Genomic DNA, 25130 nt, shown 5'->3' with positions numbered 1-25130 from the left:
AGAACTGTCTTGTATTCTGCCTTTGTCTTTCTTTCTCCATGCTCGGCCTCCATTTCCAAATTGCCTTCCATGATTCCAACTCTGTTATAATTAGCTCTAAGGGACTATAGAAAACTCTTTTCACTGCTAGGATTTTGGTGACTATCTGTGTCTTGAGATAAGCAGCCATCTGCTAGGACTTGGTAGTGTTGTTTATTGGATGACGGATTCTCTAGTGAGGCAGCTAACTTGAGTGGTAAGGGGTAGATGGAGAGGGTACAGATAAGGCATCTCCAGAATGCCTTCCCACAAGGAATGCTAAATGCAGTGTGTGAGGATGCCAAAGCAGGGAAGGGCATGGTGCCCATGCGTTGGCCCTGTTAATTAGCACCATTTCTGAAGATAATTATGACAAGACCACACGGGGAGAGCATGATGTTTCAAGTGGAGTAGACCAGTAAGTAAACAGGAGTATTGAAGTGTATTTCCTGGGCGGTTGCGAGAAATCTTCTAAAAGATGGACAGGAGGATGCTGAGGGCTTCAGTTCTTTGGAGCAACCAGAAGGAAGAGCCCAGGCCAAACTGCATCACCACACCCTGATCACTACCAAATCATCCTGAGTTTTCTCAACTTGTTTCAATACTTGTTCATAAAATAAGAACTTTAATTACATTCTCAGCTCAAAGGAGATACAGGGTTGACACCTCCCATATCTCTATTCAGTAAGAACCACTGCCCTTGCAAGACCAAGCAGGACCAAGCAGGAGGACCCTGGCCACTCTGCAGGGAGGGCACTGGGAGAAATGCTCGAGAGGCAGGCTGCCTTCTTCCTGGTTCCTCCTGTCTACCCACCCATACTGGCCTTCCTGTTTCTCCTGCTCACTTTGCTTTTGCCACCCAGCTCTTGGACTTACATCAGTCCTACTTCAATCCTTGCTTCCCTTGCATTCTGATCTTTGTGATAGTTCTAACACTCTTGCTTTGCTCCCTTTCTCTCAAATACAGAGTCTTAGAACCTTGACTCTACTCCCTAACTCATTGCCACCTCCACCTGTACCCTGGGATCCCAGGGGAGGCAGCTCTCTGCTGCCCCCACCTGGTCCATGGCAGCATCCACAGATGGTAATCTGACAAACTAGCCCTTAAATCCAACGCAGCTTCACCTGATTTCTGGCAACAACTCGAGTGTTGCTAATTTTGTTTCACTGTAGCCTGACTTAATGTGTGGGTTCCAAAAAATTCTTCATTTTTAATAGCCAAGCTATGCTTGTGGGTAAGGAGTTATGCGAATGGGTAAATGAGCTACTTTAAGGAAAGCATTTTATTTTTTAAGGTAAGTGCAGAAGAACAGTGGTAGTGTGGCAAGCATTCTGAAAGGTCCAGCCTAAAATGACGGCTTTTTAAAAAGTCACTAGGACACACTATATAAATGTAGAGTTATTCCAAAAAGCAGCCATTTATGTGACATTAATTTATTTCTACGGGAACCCTCTTGCGCTGTTGGTGGGAATGCAAACTGGTGCAGCCGCTCTGGAAAACAGTCTGGAGGTTCCTCAAAAAATTAAAAATAGAACTACCCTATGATGCAGCGATAGCACAACTAGGAATTTACCCAAGGGATACAGGAGAGCTGATGCATAGGGGCACATGTACCCCAATGTTTATAGCAGCGCTTTCAACAATAGCCAAATTATGGAAAGAGCCCAAATGTCCATCAACTGATGAATGGATAAAGAAGATGTGGTTTATATATACAATGGAATACTACTTGGAAATGAGAAAGAATGAAATCATGCCTTTTGCAGCAACATGGATGGAATTGGAAGGTACTATGCTGAGTAAAATAAATCAGTAAGAGAAGGACAGATATTACATGTTTTCACTCATGTGGATCTTGAGAAACTTAACAGAAGTCCATGGGGGAAGAGAAGGAGAAAAAAATAGTTACAAACAGAGAGGGAGGGAGGCAAACCACAAGAGACTCGTAAATACAGAGAACAAACTGAGGGTGGATGGCAGGAGAGGGGAAAGTGGGTGATGGGCATCGAGGAGGGCACTTGTTGGGATGAGCACTGGGTGTTGTATGTAAGCCAATTTGACAATAAATTATATTTTTTTAAAAGTAGCAGAAGCAACCAATTAAAGTATCATTATAAGAGTTACAGAAGAAAAAATAATTTATTTCTTGCCTTCTATTCCAAATTTCCTAGAGTAGTAATAATAAAGGAGGTGGGAGGAAGAAAGCAGAGGGGGAAGAAACACTTGGTTTTTGAAGCAATTCAGAAACTTGTTACAATAAATTCCAGTACCTGAAGCCACTAATTTCATCATCAAAATATGATCATGAATTTGGGCACAAAGAATATGTTTAGAATTTTTCAAAATAAATATAGGTTTACCTGACAAAAGATCTGATAATAATTTAATAAAAGCTCAATAAAAAGAGGTAAACACTCTTCACATGAAAAGTAGGGTATATATACTTAACTAACCTTTAAAATTGAAGAAATCAAAGGTTCTATTCAAACTGTTTTGAAGGCAATGAAAAAGATGCTTCGGACCAAAATCTAGGGGTCACAAAAGAAACTGACTTAAATGAAGTTTTATATAAAATATAATATATACAATACATGTAATTATAATGATATCTATTTAGATAAGTATATAGATATATATTATGTATATGATATATAATAGTATAAAACAGTCTATAATACACATAATATATCATATAAATTATATAATATTATACATATAATTTTATATATGTTACATAGAATAATATATTACATTACGTGTTATATTGTGTATCACGATATATTACAGTAAAACCTTGGTTTGTGGGCATAATTCATTCTGGAAAGATGCTTATAATCCAAAGCGCTTGTATATCAAAGTGAATTTCAAGAACCATTGACTCAGTTGTGATCATGTGACATTTGGTGTTACATACCACTTGCATTGCAAGACATCGCTTGTTTATCAAATTAAAATTTATTAGAAATGTTTGCTTGTCTTGCAGAACACTCACAGAACAAGTTACTCACAATCCAAGGTTTTATTGTATATATAAAATAATTATATGTAATATAATATATATTTACATATAATAGTATATGATTATAGATATAATTACACAGATATAGTTATATATATATATTATATATATGTGTGTGTGTGGTTTAATAATCATTTTAAGAAATAGGAAATTAGCAAAGTAAATCCAAAAAATAGGAAAAATTAGAACCCAAAGCTAACAACATCTATTGAGAGGATCATGTGGTTTTTACCCTTTCTTTTATTAAGGCGATGTATACATTGGTTGATTTGTGGATACTGAACCAGCCCTGCAGTCCAGGAATAAATCTTACTTGACCATACTGAATAATCCTTTTAATGTATTGTTGGATTCGGTTTGCTAATATCTTGTTGAGAATTTTTGCAGTGAACAAATGGGCAAAAGACATGAACAGACACTTTTCAAAAGAAGACATCCAGATGACTAACAGACACATGAAAAGATGCTCAACATCACTCATCATCAGGGAAATACAAATCAAAGCCACCATGAGATACCACCTCACACCTGTCCAAATGGCTAAAATTAACAACTCAGGCAACAACAGATGTTGGCAAGGATGTGGAAAAAAGGGGAACCCTTTTGCACTGCTGGTGGGAATGGAAACTGGTACAGCCACTCTGGAATACAGTACAGAGTTTCCTCAAAAAACTAAAAATAGAACTACCCTACAACCCAGCAATTGCACTACTAGGCATTTATCCATGGGATACAGGGGTGCTGTTTTGAAGGGACACATGCACCCCCATGTTTATAGCAGCACTATCAACAATAGCCAAAGTATGGAAAGAGCCCAAATGTCCACCGATGGATGAATGGATAAAGAAGATGTGGCATACACACACACACACACACACACACACACACACACACACACACACACAATGGAGTATTACTTGGCAATCAAAAAGAATGAAATCTTGCCATTTGCAACTACGTGGATGGAACTGGACATTTGCAACTACGTGGATGGAACTGGAGGGTATTATGCTAAGTTAAATTATTCGGTCAGAGAAAGACAAAAATCATATGACTTCACTCATATGAAGACTTTAAGAGACAAAACAGATGAACATAAGGGAAGGGAAACAAAAATAATATAAAAACAGGGAAAGGGACAAAACAGAAGAGACTCATAAATATGGAGAACAAACTGAGGGTTGCTGGAGGGGTTGTGGGAGGGGGGATGGGCTAAATGGGTCAGGGGCACTAAGGAATCTACTCCTGAAATCACTGTTGCACTAGATGCTAACTAATTTGGATGTAAATTTTAAAAAATAAAAAATAAAATTAAAAAAAAAAGTAAAAATAGAAATACCCTGCAACCCAGCAATTGCACAACTAGGTATTTATCCAAAGGACACAAAAATGCTGATTCAAAGGGTCACATGCCCCCCCAATGTTTATAGCAGCATTATCAACAATAGCCAAATTATGGAAAGAGCCCAATGTCCATCAACTAACATAAGGATAAGGATAAAGAAGATGTGGTGCACGCACGCACACACACACACACACACACACACACACACACACATATACAAACAATGGAATATTACTCAGTGATCAAAAAGAATGAAATCTTGCCATTTGCAACAATGCGGATGGAACTAGAGTGTATTACACTAAGCAAAATAATTCAGTCAGAGAAACATAAATATCATATGATTTCACTCACATGTGGAATTTAAGAAACAAAACATATGATCATAGGTGAAGGGAAAGAAAAAGAAGATAAAAAGAGAGAGGGAGGCAAACTATAAGAAACTCTTAATTACAGAGAACAAACTGAGGGTTGCTGGAGGGGTGTTGGGTTGGGATTGGGCTAAATGGGTGATGGGCATTAAGGAGGACACTTGTTGGGATAAGCACTGGGAGTTATATGTAAGTGATGAATCATCAAATTCTACTCCTGAAATCTTTATTACACTATATGTTAACTAACTTGGATTTAAATAAAATTTAAAAATTAGAAAAAAAAACAAAAAAAATAGAATAATCTGAAAGCAGTTTCTTTGAAAAGGCCAATAAAATAAACTTAAAAACCCAACAGAGACAGAGGAACATGGTGGCATAGGAGGACGCTGGGCTCACCGCGTCCTGCTGATCACTTAGATTCCACCCACATCTGCCTAATTTACCCAGAAAACCACCAGAAGACTAGCAGAATGGACTCTCCAGAGCCAAGCATAGACGAGAGGCCCACAGAAGAGGGTAGGAAGGGCGGAGAGGCGGTGTGCGCTACACGGACTGGCAGGAGGGAACCAGCGTGGCAGAGGGGCAGCAAGCCCACCCTGCAAGGCAGAACCCCCGAGTCTGGCTTGCAAAAGTGGAGGGGCCGGAAGGAGTGTGTTGACAGCCAGTGGGACTTAACATCTGGAATGTTATAAGTCAACAGCTCTGCTTGGAGAACGGGAGGGCTAAAGGACAACGGGAATGAGAGTTGTTGAGGCCCGGAGGACAGAGCTCAGCTTGGCAGGGAACAAAGGTGCTGGGAAGCGCCATCTCCCTCACCCATCCCCCAGCCAAAATCCCAAAGGGAACCAGTTCCCGTCACAAACTTGCTTGCACCGCGCAAACACCCAACGTTGTGCTTCTGTGGATCCATCCTTCCAACGGGTCTGCCTGCCTCCCTCCCGGTGCCTCAGGGCCCCTACCGAAGCGGACCACTGAAGGCAAAGCGAGCTGAGCCTGCCCCTCCCGCCCCTGTGCACCTTGCAGATCCACCCCGGCTAATACCCCAGATCCCATCGAAGTAGTACCACAAGACTGGCAGTGTGCAAGTAGCCCAGACAGAGGCCACACCACTCCACAGTGAGTCCTGCCCCCGGGAGAGGGGAAGATAAGGTACACACCAGTCTGACTGTGGCCCCAGCGGTGGGCTGGGGGCAGACATCGGGTCTGACTGCGGCCCCGCCCACCAACGCAAGTCGCTCCAGAAAGCACAGGGGAAGAGCCCTGCAGTTCCATGCCACCCCAGGGACTATTCAAAATGATGAAACGGCAGAATTCTCCTCAAAAGAAACTCCAGGAAGTAGCGGCAGCTAACGAACTGATCAAAAACGATTTAAGCAATATAGCAGAAAATGAATTTAAAATAATAGTCATAAAACTAATCGCTGGGCTTGAAAAAAGTATAGAGGACAGAAGAGAATCTATTACTACAGAGATCAAGGGACTAAGAAATAGTCATGAGGAGCTAAAAAATGCTATAAATGAGTTGCAAAATAAAATGGAGGTGACCACAGTTTGGATTGAAGAGGCAGAGGAGAGAATAGGTGAATTAGAAGATAAAACTATGGAAAAATAGGAAGCTGAGAAAAAGAGAGATAAAAAAATCCAGGAGTATGAGGGGAGAATTAGAGAACTAAGTGACCTAATTAAATGATATAATATACGCATAATTGGGATTCCAGAGGAGGAAGAGAGAGGGAAAGGTGCTGAAGGTGTACTTGAAGAAATCATAGCTAAGAATTTCCCTGAACTGGGAAAGGAAAAAGGCATTGAAATCCAAGAGGCACAGAGAACTCCCTTCAGACGTAACTTGAATCGATCTTCTGCACGACATATCATAGTGAAACTGGCAAAATACAAGGATAAAGAGAGAATTCTGAAAGCAGCTAGGGATAAACATGCTCTAACATATAAAGGGAGACCAATAAGACTCATGATGGATCTGTCTACTGAAACTTGGCAGGCCAGAAAGGAATGGCAGGAAATCTTCAATGTGATGAACAGAAAAAATATGCAGCCGAGAATCCTTTATACAGCAAGTCTGTCATTTAGAATAGAAGGAGAGATAAAGGTCTTCCCCAAAAAACAAAAACTGAAGGAATTCATCACCACTAAACCAGCCCTACAAGAGATCCTAAGGGGGATCCTGTGAGACAAGGTACCAGAGACATCACTACAAGCATGAAACCTACAGACATCACAATGACTCTAAACCCATATCTTTCAATAATAACACTGAATGTAAATGGACTAAATGCTCCAACCAAAAGACATAGGGTATCAGAATGAATAAAAAAAACAAGACCCATCTATTTTCTGACTACAAGCGACTCATTTTAGACCTGAGGACACCTTCAGATTGAAAGTGAGGGGATGGAGAACTATCTATCATACTACTGGAAGTCAAAAGAAAGCTGAAGTAGCCATACTTATATCAGACAAACTAGACTCTAAATTAAAGGCTGTAACAAGAGATGAAGAAGGGCATTATATAATAATTACACTGTCTATCCATCAGGAAGAGCTAACAATTATAAATGTCTATGCGCCGAATACGGGAGCCCCCAAATATATAAAACAGTTAATCACAAACATAAGCAACCTTATTGATAAGAATGTGGTAATTGCAGGGAACTTTAATACTCCACTTACAACATTGGGTAGATCATCTAGACACAGGATCAATAAAGAAACAAGGGCCCTGAATGATACACTGGATCAGATGGACTTGACAGATATATTTACAACTCTGCATCCCAAAGCAACAGAATATACTTTCTTCTCGAGTGCACATGGAACCTTCTCCAAGATAGATCACATACTGGGTCACAAAGCAGCCCTTCATAAGTATACAAGAATTGAGATCATACCATGCATACTTTCAGACCACAATGTGATGAAGCTTGAAATCAACCACAGGAAAAAGTCTGGAAAACCTCCAAAAGCATGGAGGTTAAAGAACACCCTACTAAAGAATGAATGGGTCAACCAGGCAATTAGAGAAGAAATTTAAAAGTATATGGAAACAAATGAAAATGAAAATACAACAATTCAAATGCTTTGGGATGCAGCACAGGCAGTCCTGAGAGGAAAATACATTGCAATCCAGACCTATCTCAAGAAACAAGAAAAATCCCAAATACAAAATCTAACAGCACACCTAAAGGAAATAGAAGCAGAACAGCAAAGATACCCCAAACCCAGCAGAAGAAGAGAGATAATAAAGATCAGAGCAGAAATAAACAATATGGAATCTAAAAAAACTGTAGAGCAGATCAATGAAACCAAGAGTTGGTTTTTGAAAAAATAAACAAAATTGACAAACCTCTAGCCTCTTTCTCAAAAAGAAAAGGGAGATGACCCAAATAGATAAAATCATGAATGAAAATGGAATTATTACAACCAGTCCCTCAGAAATACAAGCAATTATCAGGGAATACTATGAAAAATTATATGCCAACAAACTGGACAACCTGGAAAATGGACAAATTCCTAAACCCACACACTTCCAAAACTCAAACAGGAAGAAACAGAAAGCTTGAAAAGATCCATAACCAGGGAAGATATTGAATCAGTTATCAAAAATCTCCCAACGAATAAGAGTCCTGGACCAGATGCTTCCCTGGGGAATTCTACCAGACATTTAAGGCAGAAATAATACCTATCCTTCCCTATCCTTCTCAAGCTGTTCCAAAAAATAGAAAGGGAAGGAAAACTTCTGGACTTATTCTATGAAGCCAGCATTACCTTGATTTCCAAATGAGACAGACACCCTACAAAAAAGGAGAATTACAGGCCAATATCCCTGATGAACATGGATGCAAAAATTCTCAACAAGATACTAGCAAATCAAATTCGACAACATATGAAAAGAATTATTCACCATGGTCAAGTGGGATTTGTTCCTGGGATGCAGGTCTGGTTCAATATTTGCAAATCAATCAATGTGATACATCACATTAATAAAAGAAAAGATAAGAACCATATGATCCTGTCAATCGATGCAGAAAAAGCATTTGACAAAATTCAGCATCCTTTCTTAATAAAAACCCTCGAGAAAGTCAGGATAGAAGGAACATACTTAAACATCATAAAGGCCATTTATGAAAAGCTCACAGCTAGTATCATCCTCAATGGGGAAAAACTGAGAGCTTTCTCCCTGAGATCAGGAACACGACAGGGATGTCCACTCTCACCGCTGTTGTTTAACATAGTGTTGGAAGTTCTAGCATCAGCAATCAGACCACAAAAGGAAATCAAAGGCATCAAAATTGGCAAAGATGAAGTTAAGCTTTCACTTTTTGCAGATGACATGATATTATACATGGAAAACCCGACAGACTCCACCAAAAGTCTGCTAGAACTGATACATGAATTCAGCAAAGTCACAGGATACAAAAATCAATGTACAGAAATCAGTTGCATTCTTATACACTAAAAATGAAGCAACAGAAAGACAAATAAAGAAACTGATCCCATTCACAATTGCACCAAGAAGCATAAAATACCTAGGAATAAATCTAACCAAAGATGTAGAAGAACTGTATGCTGAAAACTATAGAAAGCTTATGAAGGAAATGGAAGAATATATAAAGAAATGGAAAAACATTCCGTGCTCATGGACTGGAAGAATAAATATTGTTAAAATGTCAATACTACCCAAAGCTATCTACACATTCAATGCAATCCCAATCAAAATTCCACCAGCATTCTTCTCAAAGTGGGAACAAGCAATCCTAAAATTTGTATGGAACACAAAAGGCCCCGAATAGCCAAAGTAATTTTGAAGAAGAAGACCAAAGCAGGAGGTATCACAATCCCAGACTTTAGCCTCTACTACAAAGCTGTAATCATCTAGACAGCATGGTACTGGCACAAAAACAGACACATAGACCAACGGAATAGAATAGAAACCCCAGAACTAGACCTACAAAAGTATGGCCAACTAATCTTTGACAAAGCAGGAAAGAATATCCAGTGGAAAAAAGACAGTCTCTTTAACAAATGGTGCTGGGAGAACTGGACAGCAACATGCAGAAGGATAAAACTAGACCACTTTCTTACACCATTCACAAAAACAAACTCAAAATGGATAAAGGACCTGAATGTGAGACAGGAAACCATCAAAACCCTAGAGGAGAAAGCAGGGGAAAAACTTCTCTGACCTCAGCGGCAGCAATTTCTTACTTGACACATGCCCAAAGGCAAGGGAATTAAAAGCAAAAATCAACTATCGGGACCTTATGAAGATAAAATCTTCTGCACAGCAAAGGAAACAATCAACAAAACTAAAAGGCAACCAACGGAATGGGAAAATATATTCGCAAATGACATATCGGATAAAAGGCTAGTATCCAAAATCTATAAAGAGCTCACCAAACTCCACACCCGAAAAACAAATAATCCAGTGAAGAAATGGGCAGAGAACATGAATAGACACTTCTGTAAAGAAGACATCCGGATGGCCAATAGGCACATGAAAAGATGCTCAACGTCACTCCTCATCAGGGAAATACAAATCAAAACCACACTCAGATATCACCTCATGCCAGTCAGAGTGGCCAAAATGAACAAATCAGGAGACTATAGATGCTGATGAGGATGTGGAGAAAGGGGAACCCTCTTGCACTGTTGGTGGGAATGCAAACTGGTGCAGCCACTCTGGAAAACAGTCTGGAGGTTCCTCAAAAAATTAAAAATAGATCTACCCTATGACCCAGCAGTAGCACTGCTAGGAATTTACCCAAGGGATACAGGAGTACTGATGCATAGGGACACTTGTACCCCAATGTTTATAGCAGCACTCTCAACAATAACTAAATTATGGAAAGAGCCTTAATGTCCATCAACTGACAAATGGATAAAGAAATTGTGGTTTATATACACAATGGAATACTATGTGGCAATGAGAAAGAATGAATATGGCCTTTTGTAGCAACGTGGATAGAACTGAAGAGTGCTAGGCTAAGTGAAATAAGTCACACAGAGAAGGACAGATTCCGTATGTTTTCACTCCTTTGTGGATCCTGAGAAACTTAACAGAAGACCATGGGAGAGGGGAAGGAAAAAAAATGGTTAGAGAGGGAGGGAGCAAACATAAGACACTCTTAACATAACAGACTCTTAAAAACTGAGAACTGAGGGTTTATGGGGGTGGGAGGAAGGGGTGGGTGGGTGATGGGTATTGAGGAGGGCACCTGTTGGGATGAGCACTGGGTGTTGTATGGAAACCAAATTGACAATAAATTTCATATTAAAAAAAACAACAGAAATAAAACAATGAAAATATCAAAACTAAGAGTGAAAAAAACAGTCACACTTAAAAGAATTCCACATGCAAACATAAGGCGATCAAAAACCTACTGGCAAATCTCCCCAGAAAAATTTAAATTACTTAAATTGACCCAAGCAATTGTGGGAAAGGGGAGTAGATCGATTATCATAGAGCAGTCATGGGAAAGGTTATAGAGTGCTGTCCTTGCAAAGCAGTCTATGACCTAATGGGATCGCAGCTGAGTCCTATGTAACACATAAAGGAAAGACTGATATGAGAAAACCTTCATTCCCTAAGTGCCCTGGTCAGGTTCTCCCTTGTCCAGGGGCAGAAGGTCTGGTGAGACTAGAGCCAGAAAACACCCCCTCTTCATTTGCACATTTACTTTGTGGGTCCAAACCAACAATGAAGCTTGAAGCCAGGCCTGTGTGAGCAGCAGCCTTGGAAACCCTGCCCTGACCAGTGTTTGAAAAGTGCAGATAGTTGGTAGAGCAGAGTGGTTAATAAGACAGTACGTGCTGGAGTCAGGCCTGGGATTGGTTCCTGGCATTCCCACTGACGAGCTATTTAACCACTGTAAGCCTCAATTTTCTCAGCCATAAAATGGGAATAATCATGGCACCTACTTCAGGGTTTCCTGTGTTAATGAAATGAGCAAGAAATGCATGCATGCAAAGATTTACCAACATGTCAAACACATGGTAGATGCTCAAAAGTGTTAACCATCATTGTTACTTCAATTAGGCCAAGAAAACTACAAAAATAAAAGAGAGAACAAAAAGCAAAAAGAAAATAGCTATCATCAAGAGCAGGAACTTCTAACTCCTGCTCACCCATTTAGAACTGGGAGTTCCCAGTCCTCCTCTCCAAGAGCTTTCTTCTCCACCTGCTGGGCACATAGCTGTCCCATAACTTTCTCTCCATGAATCACTCCATAACCTCTTGATTCCTTAAGATATTCTTCTGAGATCTATTCTGAGCTTGGAGCCTCAGTCTCACCCCCCTCTTTTCTACGTATTATTTTACTTCATGATTAGAGACAAAGAAAGGTAATATGGCTCCATTTCCTCAACTTCCTCTCTCTCTACTTCAAAAGATGTCCTCTTCACCTACACTTGCTTCCCATTTTTCTCATATATTAGAGAAATATTTATTCATTCATTTGACAAACACTTCGCTGTGTTTTCATCGTGTATAGAAGAAAGTCATCATGACAAAATGTAAGGGGTCCTTCCCCAGCAAAGCCCATACCCAGTGCAGACAGCAGACAATGAACCCATAAATAAATAAACAGGAAAACATCAAGTGGTGATAAACTCAATGTAGAGATGGAAAATGAGTAATGGGATAGGCACTGGATGGCTGCTCTGGATTGGATGCTTAGGAAAGGTCTTCACAAATTTAAAGAGAGAGCTAACCCAGACTTCAAGCTGTATTACAAAGCTATAATCATCAAGACAGTATGGTACTGGCACAAGAACAAACACTCAAATCAATGGAACAAAATACAGAACCCAGAAATGGACCCACAAACGTATGGCCAACTAATCTTTGACAAAGCAGGAAAGAATATCCAATGGAATAAAGACAGTCTCTTCAGCAAGTGGTGCTGGGAAAACTGGACAGCAACATGCAGAAAAATGAATCTGGACCACTTTCTTACACCATACACAAAAAGAAACTCAAAATGGATGAAAGACCTAACCGTAAGACAGGAAGCCATCAAAATCCTCAAGGAGAAAGCAGGCAAAAACCTCTTTGATCTTGGCCACAGCAACTTCTTACTCAACACCTCTTCAGAGGCAAGGAAAACAAAAGCAAAAATGAACTATTGGGACCTCATCAAAATAAAAAGCTTCTGCACAGCGAAGGAAACAATCAGCAAAACTAAAAGGCAACCAACAGAATGGGAGAAGATATTTGCAAATGACATATCAGATAAAGCGTTAGTATCCAAAATCTGTAAAGATTTATCAACCTCAACACCCAAAAACCAAATAATCCAGTGAAGAAATGGGCAAAAGACATGAATAGACACTTCTCCAAAGAAGACGTCCAGATGGCCAACCGACACATGAAAAAATGCTCCACATCACTCATCACCAGGGAAATACAAATCAAAACCACCATGAGATACCACCTCACATCAGTCAGAATGGCTGACATTAACAAATCAGGCAACGACAGATGTTGGCGAGGATGCAGAAAAAGAGGATCTTTTGTACTGATGGTAGGAATGCAAACTGGTGCAGCCACTCTGGAAAACAGGATGGAGGTTCCTCAAAAAATTAAAAAAAGAACGACCCTATGACCCAGCAATTGCCTACTAGGTATTTATCCAAGAGATACAGGTGCACTTTCAAAGGGGCGTATACACCCCCTTTATAGCATGGGGGTCCATGCTATAAATAGCAGCACTATCAACAATAGCCAAAGTATGGAAAGAGCCCAAATGTCCACTGATGGATGAATGGATAAAGAAGATGTGGTATATATATATATATATATATATATATATATATATATATATATATATATGTAATGGAGTATTACTCGCCAATCAAAAAGAATGAAATCTTGCCATTTGCAACTACATGGATGGAACTAGAGGGTATAATGCTAAACGAAACTGGTCAGTCGGAGAAAGACAAATATCATATGATTTTGCTCATATGAGGACTTTAAGATACAAAACAAATGAACACAGGGAAGAGAAGCAAAAATAATATAAAAACATGAGGGGGGACAAAACTTAAGAGACTCTTAAATATGGAGAACAAACAGAGGGTTACTGGAGGGGTTGTGGGGGGGATGGGCTAAATGGGTAGGGGCATTAAGGAACCTACCCCTGAAATCATTGTTGCACTATATGCTAACTAACTTGGATGTAAATTTTAAAAACAAATTAAAAAAATAATTAATAAATAACTAAAGAGAGAGAGAGAGAGAGAGCTAACGATAACAGAGCAGCCACCAAGTAAGGATTCGAAGGAAGGTTACTGTGCAGAAATAAATTAGCTGGAGCACTGAGACAGCTGAGAACAATCTCTGCAGGGCTGAGAAAATGCAAGAAATGTAAAAGGCAATACAGCTATCCCCTGTATTGGCGGGGATACTTTCCAAAACCCCCAGAAGATGCTGGAAACCACGCATATTACCAAACATTAAATAGTCTATCTTATACTTAAATTCCTATGGTAAAGTTTATAAAGTAAGAGATTAACAATGATCATTCATAGTGAAATAGAACAATTATAACAATATACCAAAATAAAAGTTCTGTGAATGTGGTCTCTCTCTCTCACCGTTATCTTATTGTACTGCACTCTCCCTTCTTCTTGCGAGGATACATGATAAAATGTCTACGATGTGACATGATGTCAGGAAATGACATAGGTGTTGTGACGCAGCTATTGACCTGACACCTGGTCAGGAGGAGGGTCATCTGCTTCCAGATCAGACTGCAGTTGACCCAGGTAACTGAAACTGGAAAGGGAAACTGCCCCTAAGGGAGGTTCCTGCAGGGAGAACAAAGCAATTGTAGCCGGAAAGCACATAGGAGGCAATTCCTAGGGGGCTTCAGAGGCCCAGGTAAAGAGCCTAGATTTTATTCCAAGTGCAAAGCAAAGCCATTTGTAGTCCCTCTGGGACTAGGTTTACCCCCACATACTGACTCTAATTTACCTCCAGCAAACCCTCTTCTCTCGCTCCCATTTCTTCCCTCTCCCATGTGTCCTTCCCCTCAACTTTAAACATGCTTAAAGATCTCCCACGAATTAAAAGAAATAATGTTCCCTCAATTCTGCTACTCACTCCAACCAGTCCCATTTATACTTGTCTTCACTAAACTTTTTAACAAGCGTCCTAATGATGACAAACACAGACAGTGCTTATTACAGGCCAAGCTCTATTTCGAAAGCTTTATGTTTATTAACTCATTTAAGCCTCAGAATAACCCCATCAGGTGGTTACTATTGTTATCCCTATCTTACAGATAAAGAAACTGAGGCAAAAGTAGTTAAGAACTTGCCCAAGTTCACAGCTATCAAGTGGCAACCCAACATCCCAACCCAAACATCCTAGTGTGGAAGTCTTCCCTCTTAGTCCAGACTCGGTGCCCCGGGACTTGCCAAGTGTCCCTCCTCTCTCTGGAGTCAGACTTCTGTCTCAAGTTCCTCAAGCAATCTTCTCAGGGATGTCATGTTCCTCTTCTTCTCTACCTTCCTCAAGTCCTCTGTCAATTTCATATTGGCGAATACTTTCTCCATGGTAGGACTCACTCTTCCTGTGGTTCCTCTGCAGCCCACATTTAACCGTTCTCCTTTCCCTCTCCACCAGCATGGCCCCATTTCCAGAAGTCGGCACCCCCACCCAGAGCTCAGTGTAATTGTTTCCACACAGGTCCCATCTCAGTCCCAGCTTACCCACCACTGCTGTGAATCTGAGGCCCGGCTGCAGCCAACACCATGCTCAGATATCTGCTCTGATCCCTCACTTTCCACAGATCCAAGTCCAAATGACTTCAGCCTGGTCACAACCTGTCTTTCCAAACCAATGTGGCATGAGACAGCTTCATGTAGCCTGCTAGAGCCGAATGGAACTCCCACCATTCCCAGACTTGCCAGGTGCTTTTCCACTGTCCTTGGTCTTCTCTCCACTTGGGATGCTACCTCCAATCTCTAAATACCCAAATCCTGCCATTCTCAAAGGCCAAGCTCAGATATCACTTCTTCTATGGCAGGAGTACCGTGGGGCAGGAAGTAACATTTCTTTCCTTTTGAATCCTTAGTACACAGGAAAACCAAGTGGGGAATATTTGCAGAAAAGTGGAGTACCTATCTTATCCCAGTTAACATCTTCTTTGCTGTATTTTCAGTGTGCATATGCCTTTCTTCCCCATCCTTTCTTCATCATCCTTGAAGTCTGATTTATCTTTATCCCCTTAGCACCTTGCCCAAGAATACATTCAATAATATTTGCTCGCCAAATGACTATATACATACAGTAATAGATGTGTGTGGATATAATCCATTGCTCTCTCCTTTTCTGGATCATTCTCTCTTACCACTGTAGGATCAGGCTTGTCTTTGCAGTAAACTTGCCAAGGCTCGTCAACATATCTTCACGTCCACGATAGATGTATGGACAACTCGGTCTTTCCATAGAAATGGCTCATTGCTCTCTTCCTCTCTCTCATAATGAGAACTGGTCCTACCCTTCATTCTGAACAACCCCCGCCCTGGCCCAGTCCAAGGTCCTGCCTGTATAACCAGTCTCCCAGGCAGTCACAGTTTGCATTATAAGATCTTCTGGGTCTTCGCAGACAACATCCCTGTCTCCTTGAGCACCATGTAGGTGCAAAGTCATAGTAGACTAGTGCTGGGCTGGGGCGTTTATGTATCAACCTGACCAAGTCCTTCATAGTGCAGATGAGGACCCTACAGCCCAGAAACCTGAAATGACTAGCCCAAAGTCTAGCCCAAAGTGCTAGACTTTCAACAAATATTTATTTATTATGGACAGCCATTACTATACTAAGTGCTAGTGTCATCATGAAGAAAAAAAAAAAAAAAAAGATGGACCCTTCATGACGTTGTCTAACAGGAAAGCTAACAAAAAGCAATTTCAATAAAATGTTGACAAGTGTTCTGATATACGAATCAGAGATTTCTTTGCGAACATACAGCCTCCTTGAGAAAGAAAAGCATGTGGAAGTAAAGGGTGAGCAGAGACAAGTCAGCAAAAGGGAGGGGGGAAGGTTCTAGCTAGCTAGTGAGATGTGGGCCAGGTAGCAATTCCATGAACTTTTGTCTTCCACACAGTTTCTGACTCTAGTTCCATTTCCCGCCCTCTGAATCTCTTCTACCTCTGAATTCCTATGACACTCCAACTACTCTTCCATCTTTTCCGCCTGTCTTCCACTCCCTTCCTCCTTTCCTGCCTTTCCCCCAGCCTGTCCCATCCAGCCGCCATGTATTCCCATGAGCACATGGCAATCCTTACACAAAGAGTTAAAGACACTTTGCTGAGTGGAGGCACACAGCGAGGAATAGCAGAGCCTTCTTCCTCCAGCACGCGCAACGACCACTCCACAAACACCGCCAAACATGTGTCTCTTGCGGGGGGAGAGGGGAAGACCTCATCAGACTGGGTGGGAATGGCCAAGTGAAGGTCAGCTTCACAGTGGACATGTTCTAGCCAAAGAAATAGATGTGTGAGGACCAGGAGTCCCAGCACTTTCAAGGAACTCAAAGATTATAGAGCTAGATTAGGTTGAAGACTGCAGTAGGCTTGGCAAGGCCAGCAGAGGTCGGATGCGGGAGACAAGTTGTCCAGGGGCAGTGTGTGCCTCTGTCATACTCATCCACTGGGAACGTGATTATTGCTTCCTCAGGAGAGCAGGAACATGCACTTTTCTCTACAGAAATAGTTGAGATTATTAACCCAAAAATACTCTCAACCAAAAAGCGTCAATAAAATAACGGTTAAAGGAAGAATGTGTCTCTCCCTCCACATCGGCTTTGTGGTTTCTTTATCTCACTTCTGAACCAGAGGGCCTGTATTTGGGATCATCTGGGCATGGGACTTTTTTTTTCTTTTTTTTAGTATCTCCAAACCTAAGATTTAATTTTTTTCGATGTAGCTATTCTTCCCCTCTACAACTTGAAATCAATTTCAGAATGCCAGTTGCTTAGGGCTGATACATTTCAACAATTTTCTATGAAAAGCCCAAAGAAAGACAGTGAAATTAGCCAATTTCTTCTGATCACTATAGTTGTGCTAATGGAATTCTTTTTCAATAATTTCTTAGTTTTTCAATGCAATTCTTTAGACTCTGACAAAGTAAAATATAATTTTTAAGTGATACGAGAAAAATATAGAAGGAAATAACTGTCCAAGAGATTTGGAGGAATCGAAATAAAATAACTAAAATGATCTGAGAAGTGAGATGGTGTAAAATTCTTGCCTCTTCCTCTTTGGAGTGATAATTTGAGATAATGTCTCCATATCCCTAAAAGAGAATGTGGATAAGAATGAAATCACTTCTTAATATGCCATTCTGCTTTTGGAAATGTGATAAAACATTTTATGTTAGTGGTCCGCGGTGATTTGGGAATCATTTATTTTTGAAGTAGGTGAAACCTTTTAAGTCTTGCCACTGGAAAAGGGAGGGAAGACGTATTTTTAAAAAGAAGACATTTTAATAGCTGCACGGAATGGTGGAAAAACTAGAGCTGGCCTGCTGAGATGACGGTGGGGCTAGCCATCCCTGTCACTGTGACCAGCTGGCCGTCACCCCCTCCCCAGCCCCTTCACCTCTAACTACGGCGTCGATAAAAAGAAGGGGCGCTAGATCAATATTTGATTGCCAAATATTTGATTGCCCAAAAAAAGCAAAGTTCACCCTGAATATAAAATAAACTGTCAATACTTACTCCCAGTAAGCTCGAGGCAGACTGAGAGAGGAGCGAGAAGAGGCAAGAGCTGCCATGAGTAAACCGCTGTGCTGACGGGAGCGGACCACGCAAAGAGCAGGCGAACCCGGGGCCCCAACCATGGGGAGCTGCGCCTGCGCAGGTGGCTTCCGGCCACCTTCCGGCTCTGGAGTCCTGTGGCTTCTGGCTCTGGAGTCCTGTGCTTCCCAGTTCAGAACTCAGGATTTTCTAACCGCATTGTCCGTTTAACACAAAATCTCTCTGAGGCCAGTTTAATGATGACGTTAACAGTGATTTATGTCATGAACGAAACTTCTAAAAAACAAGCCACTTAAAAAATCAGCGGACTGGAAGACGCTCGAGTTCATGTCCAATTCCCTGCTACCCTGCTATGTCTCTGACCACCCCGCCCCCCATACACACACACACCTCGTTTTCTTGTTTAACAGAGGGGGCTCCCAGCCAGGAAAATGAGATCATGAGAGCAACTGTGCAGGACACAGCTGTGAGCAGGGAAGAACATTAATTCTGCTCCTTCTAAACTACCCCCACACACTCACACAAATGGAATTGTGGGTGTTCACAAAACTTGATTTGATTTTTATCACTGCTATTTCTGTTCATAATAACAATAGTAATGCTACAAAAAAACATTTTCAAGACTCCAAGTCTTTTAGCAGTTAGATTTGGCATGTTTTCTACCTAAAATTGTACCTATTTTCCAGTGGAAGGCAGTGATTTGGGAAATGCTTATTACTTTGTAAACTCAAACTCTTCGTAATAATAAAACAATCATGAGAGGTATCCCTTTTCTTCCTAAGACCATTTGAAAGACAATTCATAGTTTTCCTTTCCTATTTTCTTCTTAACTTAGAAATGAGAGAGTTTTGCTAGAGGTGTTTGAAAGAAAAGGTTGAAGGCAGAAAAAACTAGGCGTATCACATTCATCTTCAGTGATGCTCAGAACACCGATTGGTCTCTAATATGAAGAAAAGAAAAAAATTATACACAGGAGACAGAAATTCAGCTTATTGTTTTCCAAACATTAAGAAAATGGTGCAATGTGGGTTGAGAAAAAGAATTTCACTGTTTTTGTCAGGCAGGTGCTGTGTTGCATGAACTTGTTTGGGTGTTCAGTCGTTGACCTTTATCAGATGGGCTGGCGAGCAAGGATTTGAGCAGGTCAGGCTGTCAAAGATAAATATGTGCCTGGCACTTTTCTGCCTAAAGAAACATTACCTTCTCATGTTATCTAAAGCTTTGTCCTTCTCATAACCTGATACATTTGTAATAGTTCCTTCTTGGTGATCATTTTCCAATAAGCCACTGGGTTTAATAGTAGATCATTTAGAAACCATGACGATATCAGTACTACTTAAGTTCTCTAAGTTGATTTACTTGAAACTATGGTAATGGTGTCCTTGTTTTCGCTCATACAGAAGACTGATCTTCTCCCAGTAATTGGTTAAAGCAGTGTTCACCTCATCTGGTGGTAATGTGAGTTTTCAGCGTGGCCTACAGTCTAAAATAAACACGGTCTTCTCCATGGGATCTATATTCCCTCCATTCTAAATCACCATTTTAATCTCCCGGTGGGGAGGAGGCGGGGGGTTGGGGGGGTTGACCTTTAAATTATGCTTACCTTTGCTCACCTATCAAGAGTGTGATGCGAATGGCATGGTATCAAAGAATCTAAACCAAAGGGCGGTGGGGAAACCGCTAAAACGCATTCGGGATGCTTCTCAGAGAGGACATCTCTAAAAATCAGTGTCTGAGGCAACCACCAACAAAGAGAAGTCCACACTAAACGAAAGGGTGTCAATGAAAATTTACATGCTCCGCGTTCCCTTTTCATTCGTTTCACTTTTAGGTCGCCTATTCTTTCAGAGTCTTACTTCTTCACCATCTGGAAGAATTGGTGATTTGTTTTAGACCACAGTCATAAAGCACATACAGCCCAAACTTCTGTTATATTTTGCTCTTTTGTCATCTGTTCTTCTTCCCTAATTGTTCCACGTGGAAGGCTTTTTGTTCCCACAAGATTGCCATCCCCTTGAATATAAGACCATACTTTTTGAGGCCACTCTTAGCACCTCACACCGTTCCAGGGACACAGTGAAAGCTCTAACAGGAAATGAAAGGAACTGAACAAAGGAGAACAAACCTAATTTTCCTGTCAATGATTAATAACCCAAAGAAACTGCACTAATGCTTCAGTCATTATGTGCAGTGAATGTGAAAAAACTGGAAATCAAAGGCACCGACCCTTTGGAGGGAGCAGAGTGTAAGTCTGTTTTAGTCCAGTTCTTACTGATCCTCCTGAGCCAAGAAAGTGCTGACATAGACTATTGTCCAGAACTCTCCGTCACAACAGAAGGGAAGGTCTTGAAATAAAAGTGACGAGTAGATAAATAGGAATGTATTTATTCTAATTTTGAAGTACCCAACCCATGTGATGAGCCACAGGCTCTTCATTAATTAACTAAAATTAATTTCTAAAGCAACTCCTTCCTGTAGTAGAGACACAATTTGGGCCCCATGTGTCCCAGACACCGTATAAAATGCTCTCGTTGTGTTGCAACATTGAATAAATTGAATTGTAATTGAATAAATCACCAAAAAGGAAACTGAAGCTCAAATAGGTGAGAGAATGTGCCCAAGAGCATGCAGTCTGGTTGCCTTGCCAGTAGACCAGCCCAAACTCTGTGTTTAATGGAGGAGAATCATGAGGTTCAGGTAGTTTGAGACTTGGCCGGTGTCGGTGAATTGGGGACTGAACCATTCCTAACACCAGGTTTCCTGACTCACACTTCAGGCATGCTTTCCATCACATAGAATAAACAATGACTTCATTTACTAGCTGCACAAAAGTTTAACAAGAATATTCCAGAGAAGGATGGGAACACTCCACATTTTTTTCTCATAAACAAAAGTCTTTGTTTTCCAAATACATGCTAAAGACTTTTAAATCTATTCTTTGCAACTAATTTTGAACAGAAACTGAGAAGTGTTGCCATTGTTACTCACTTCTATTTCCTGTACCCTGAGTACCAAGGGCCGCTCCACTGAGGAGGGAGTAGAATTTCTCCAAGCACTGGCTGCTGTCGCCTCACTCACCTGCAGCCTTCTCTGTCTGCATTTCACCTCAGGACCCGTGGATTCACTGATGCAGAAGCGAAAGATGAGCAGGCAGGGACAACTGGCAGCAGCATTCCTAAACAATATGGCACCAACTCCAAGCTCAGCTCAAGACTCAGACAGATCAGGGTTTGAAGTCTGGGTCTTTCACTTCCTAACTGTGGATTGGGGGCAAGTTATTTATCTGCTTCCTCCCTCTTCAAAGTCATGCTCCAGGGGTGCCTGAGTGGCTCAGTCCATGAAGCGCCCAACTCTTGGTTTCGGCTCGGGTCATGATCTCACAGTTCATAGGTTCAAGTCCCCCATTGGTCTCTGCCCTGACATTGTGGAGCGTGCTTGGAATTCTCTCGTTCCCTCTCTCTCTGCCCACCCCCCCTCACTCTCTATCTCTCTCTCTCTCAAAATAAATAAACATTTTTTTTTTTTTTAAATTGTGCTTATCCCAAGGGTTGGTATGAGGATGAAATGAAACAATCGGTTCTCAAGAAGTGTTCACTATGACTATTATTTCCCAGAACTGGAGGTAAAGCAGTGTTGTTGCCCATAAACTGTATTCTAATGGTGAAAGCAATGGTATAACTTGGAGTTCTGTGACGAGTAGTAGGCAGAGCTAATAACTACCCTGTACACACCAGGAAGGCCATGTAGGTTGTTAAAATATCAAAATAAATCCACACCGGTTGTTGAAGAACCATGAACTCAAGCCCCTTTAGTGCCCTTTTGTGCCACCCCAGGCACAGGGCCGCCGTGGCCCCTCCCATCTAACTCCACCCAACCGCTAAAGGGTTAGCACCTGGCACCCTGCTAACAGGGTGGTAGATGGGTGGTGGGGGAAGAGACCCTGGACCCTGCTCATGGGCCACTGGCCACATCCCTGCTAGTTGGTTGGTACCTACACCATACAGGCTGTGTCCATACCTATTTTGAATATTTATTTGTGTCTCAAGGAATATTTTGTGACATTCAGCAGTAACTTTAAGGACTAAAATGAAAGCCATGCCTATGGGACCAAAGTAAGCACCTTTGGAACCTTTGTGCTAATAGGAAAAAGCACTACTTCCTCCCAGTGGAAGCAACCCCACACCAGGAGACACACATTGGGGAGACACATTTTGGGGAGCCAGCTAGACTTTAGCCTGCACTTATCTTTCATCTGGAGACACTGTTGCAAGGCATGGTCTCATTATACAGCAGCTCTCCACTTGCCACCCCAATCCCCAGAATATATACTTCAAAACAGAAGCAACACTAAGCTGCAATATCTTTATAAGAAAGTCCAACGAAGTTATGGTTTTTCCCATGATATCTACATGGGTGCTTTCTTTTTTAATCTCAAAAATTGAGCTAGTTTAATTAGTGTCTATTGCACCAATTCTTATAAAGTAATTCCACTATTGGTTCATTTTAATTTCACATTAGAATCACCTGGGAAGCTTTTGTACAAAATATCGATGCCTGGGCCCAAACCCAAATCAATTAAATCAGAATATTTGGGGGTGGAACCCGAGCATTAGTAGATATGTTAAAGCTCCCCAGGAGTATCTAATGTGCAGCCAAGATTTAAAACCACTGTCCTACAAACCGCTAGAAATAGCATTCAGAAATGAAGCAGAGTATTGGGGCTCACCAGTGTGTGTGTGTGTGTGTGTGTGTGTGTGTGTGTGTGTGTGTGTGTTCTATCCGTCTCAGTTGTATTTATAAATATTTATTGTGAGTGAAATATACATACAAAAGATCCAAATTATATGTATGTTTTTTAACTTAAAACAGTAAAAAGATAACCCAAAATACGAAACTTATTGAGTCCACTCAGCTAAAGAACTGAAACATTTCCAAAATACGCAAAGCCTATTTTTTTGTTCCCCTATTTTGTTCCTCGCTGGCCAGGTAACCACTACCCAGAATTTTGCTTCTATCCTTTGCTTTTTTTCTTTATTTTTTTTTCATAGATTTTGCATTTCTAAACAAAATATTGTTTACCTCTACCTGTTTTCAATTTTTTATAACTGATTTCCCACTGCATACATTCTCCTGTGCCTTACTAATTTTGTTCAAAATTATGTTCTGATGAATTTTATGTTTTTCATTTAATGCCCTCAACAACCCCATAAATGAGTTATTGTAGATAAGAAAACCCAGGCTTGAAAGGGCAAGTACTCTGACCAAAGCCCCACTCTAACAGTAGCAGAAATGGAGTCAGAACATAGATCTGTCCACCTCGAAGCTTGGCCATTGAACCATACAGTGGCTCATCATTGTACTGAACTTGCCACAAAATCATGAATAACAAAATTAAGAGTTAGAAACACAAAGAGTTAGAAACACAAACACAAATTATGCTATTTCACCATGTCTAAGCTATGCTATGTTCACTGAAATTGCCAGAGGAAGTCATAAAGTCCTGTGCAGAATTTTGGGAATTTTACATCTTCCCTTAGAACAGATGTGTTCATTTCACCTACAAGGCAAGTGTATAGGACTGATATCCATTCTGATTTCTTTGGAATTATTGAACTTTAAAGTGCTAAACTGATGGCGATATAGACATGTCTATTATAAGATGGATCTATTGTACAGTATAACCTTGGATCTGTGTTTCATAAGACAAGCAAAAATTTCTAATAACTTAATTTGATAAACCAGAAATGCATTGCAATACAAGTAGTGTGCAATGCTGAGCATCACATGATCACAACTGAACCAATGGTTCATCTCTCTCTCTCTCTCTCTCTCTCTCTCTCTCTCTCTCTCTCTCTCTGCCGGATTGTGGGTGATTGTCTGCCATGCTCAGATGTTGGGTCTCAGACAGAAATCAGTGATTTTTCAGAACATTGGGAGGTGCCCACAACTGGCTCTCGTGTATTTTTTGTCACTTCAAAGCACTTATGGACAGTCCTTTGCTTTTCCATACAAGAGTAAGCTTAGGAATGCTTTGCCTCATTCTAGATCAGACTGCCTGCAGATATAGACCCTTTCCTCTGCTGCCTTAGTTCCAGTCAAATTAAATATAGTATATGACAAGAGTTTATTAATACTGTACTGTAGTCAACATCCGTGCAAGTATATACAATGGTCCCTGTGCAGAAAAATATTCCATTGAGCCAACAGATAGCAGTGTTCTGTTAGTGATAGTGAAAATCATCCTACACAATAACCCTCTTCTCTCTTGTCTCTCTCACACCAACCACAAAGGTTTTCAAAGCTAAGTGCAGGTTAATTTGTTTATTTTTTATATTTTTTATTTTCTTTATTATTTTGTATTATATTACAGTATTGTAATCATTTTTATATGAATACTTTTGGGTTGTTGAATGAATCATCTGAGTTTCCATTATTTCTTATGGTGAAATTCGCTGTGATATATAAGTGTTTTGGATTACAAGCATGTTTCCAGAACAAATTATGCTCGCAAACCAAGGTTTTACTGTATATAGATAAATGCTAGCAATTCTCTTACCTTTTTACCATATTAGATAAGTTTTTCCCACA

At 40.7% G+C, this 25130-nt stretch overlaps 1 protein-coding gene across 1 annotated transcript in view; it reads right to left on the bottom strand.

Moving 5' to 3' along the window:
- Window positions 1-25130, bottom strand: part of ESR1 (estrogen receptor 1) — a 436996-nt gene that overhangs the window by 385403 nt on the left and 26463 nt on the right. The window contains exon 2 of the mRNA XM_042987330.1: window positions 2473-2547. The gene's annotated coding sequence lies outside the window, so the exon portion shown is untranslated. The remainder of the gene's footprint in view (window positions 1-2472; window positions 2548-25130) is intronic.

The sequence above is a fragment of the Panthera tigris genome, chromosome B2 (genome assembly GCF_018350195.1).
Source record: "Panthera tigris isolate Pti1 chromosome B2, P.tigris_Pti1_mat1.1, whole genome shotgun sequence".
Lineage (NCBI taxonomy): Eukaryota > Metazoa > Chordata > Mammalia > Carnivora > Felidae > Panthera > Panthera tigris.
The sequence above is the reverse complement of the archived record's forward strand: the minus strand, read 5'-3'. Positions and strand labels throughout refer to the sequence as shown.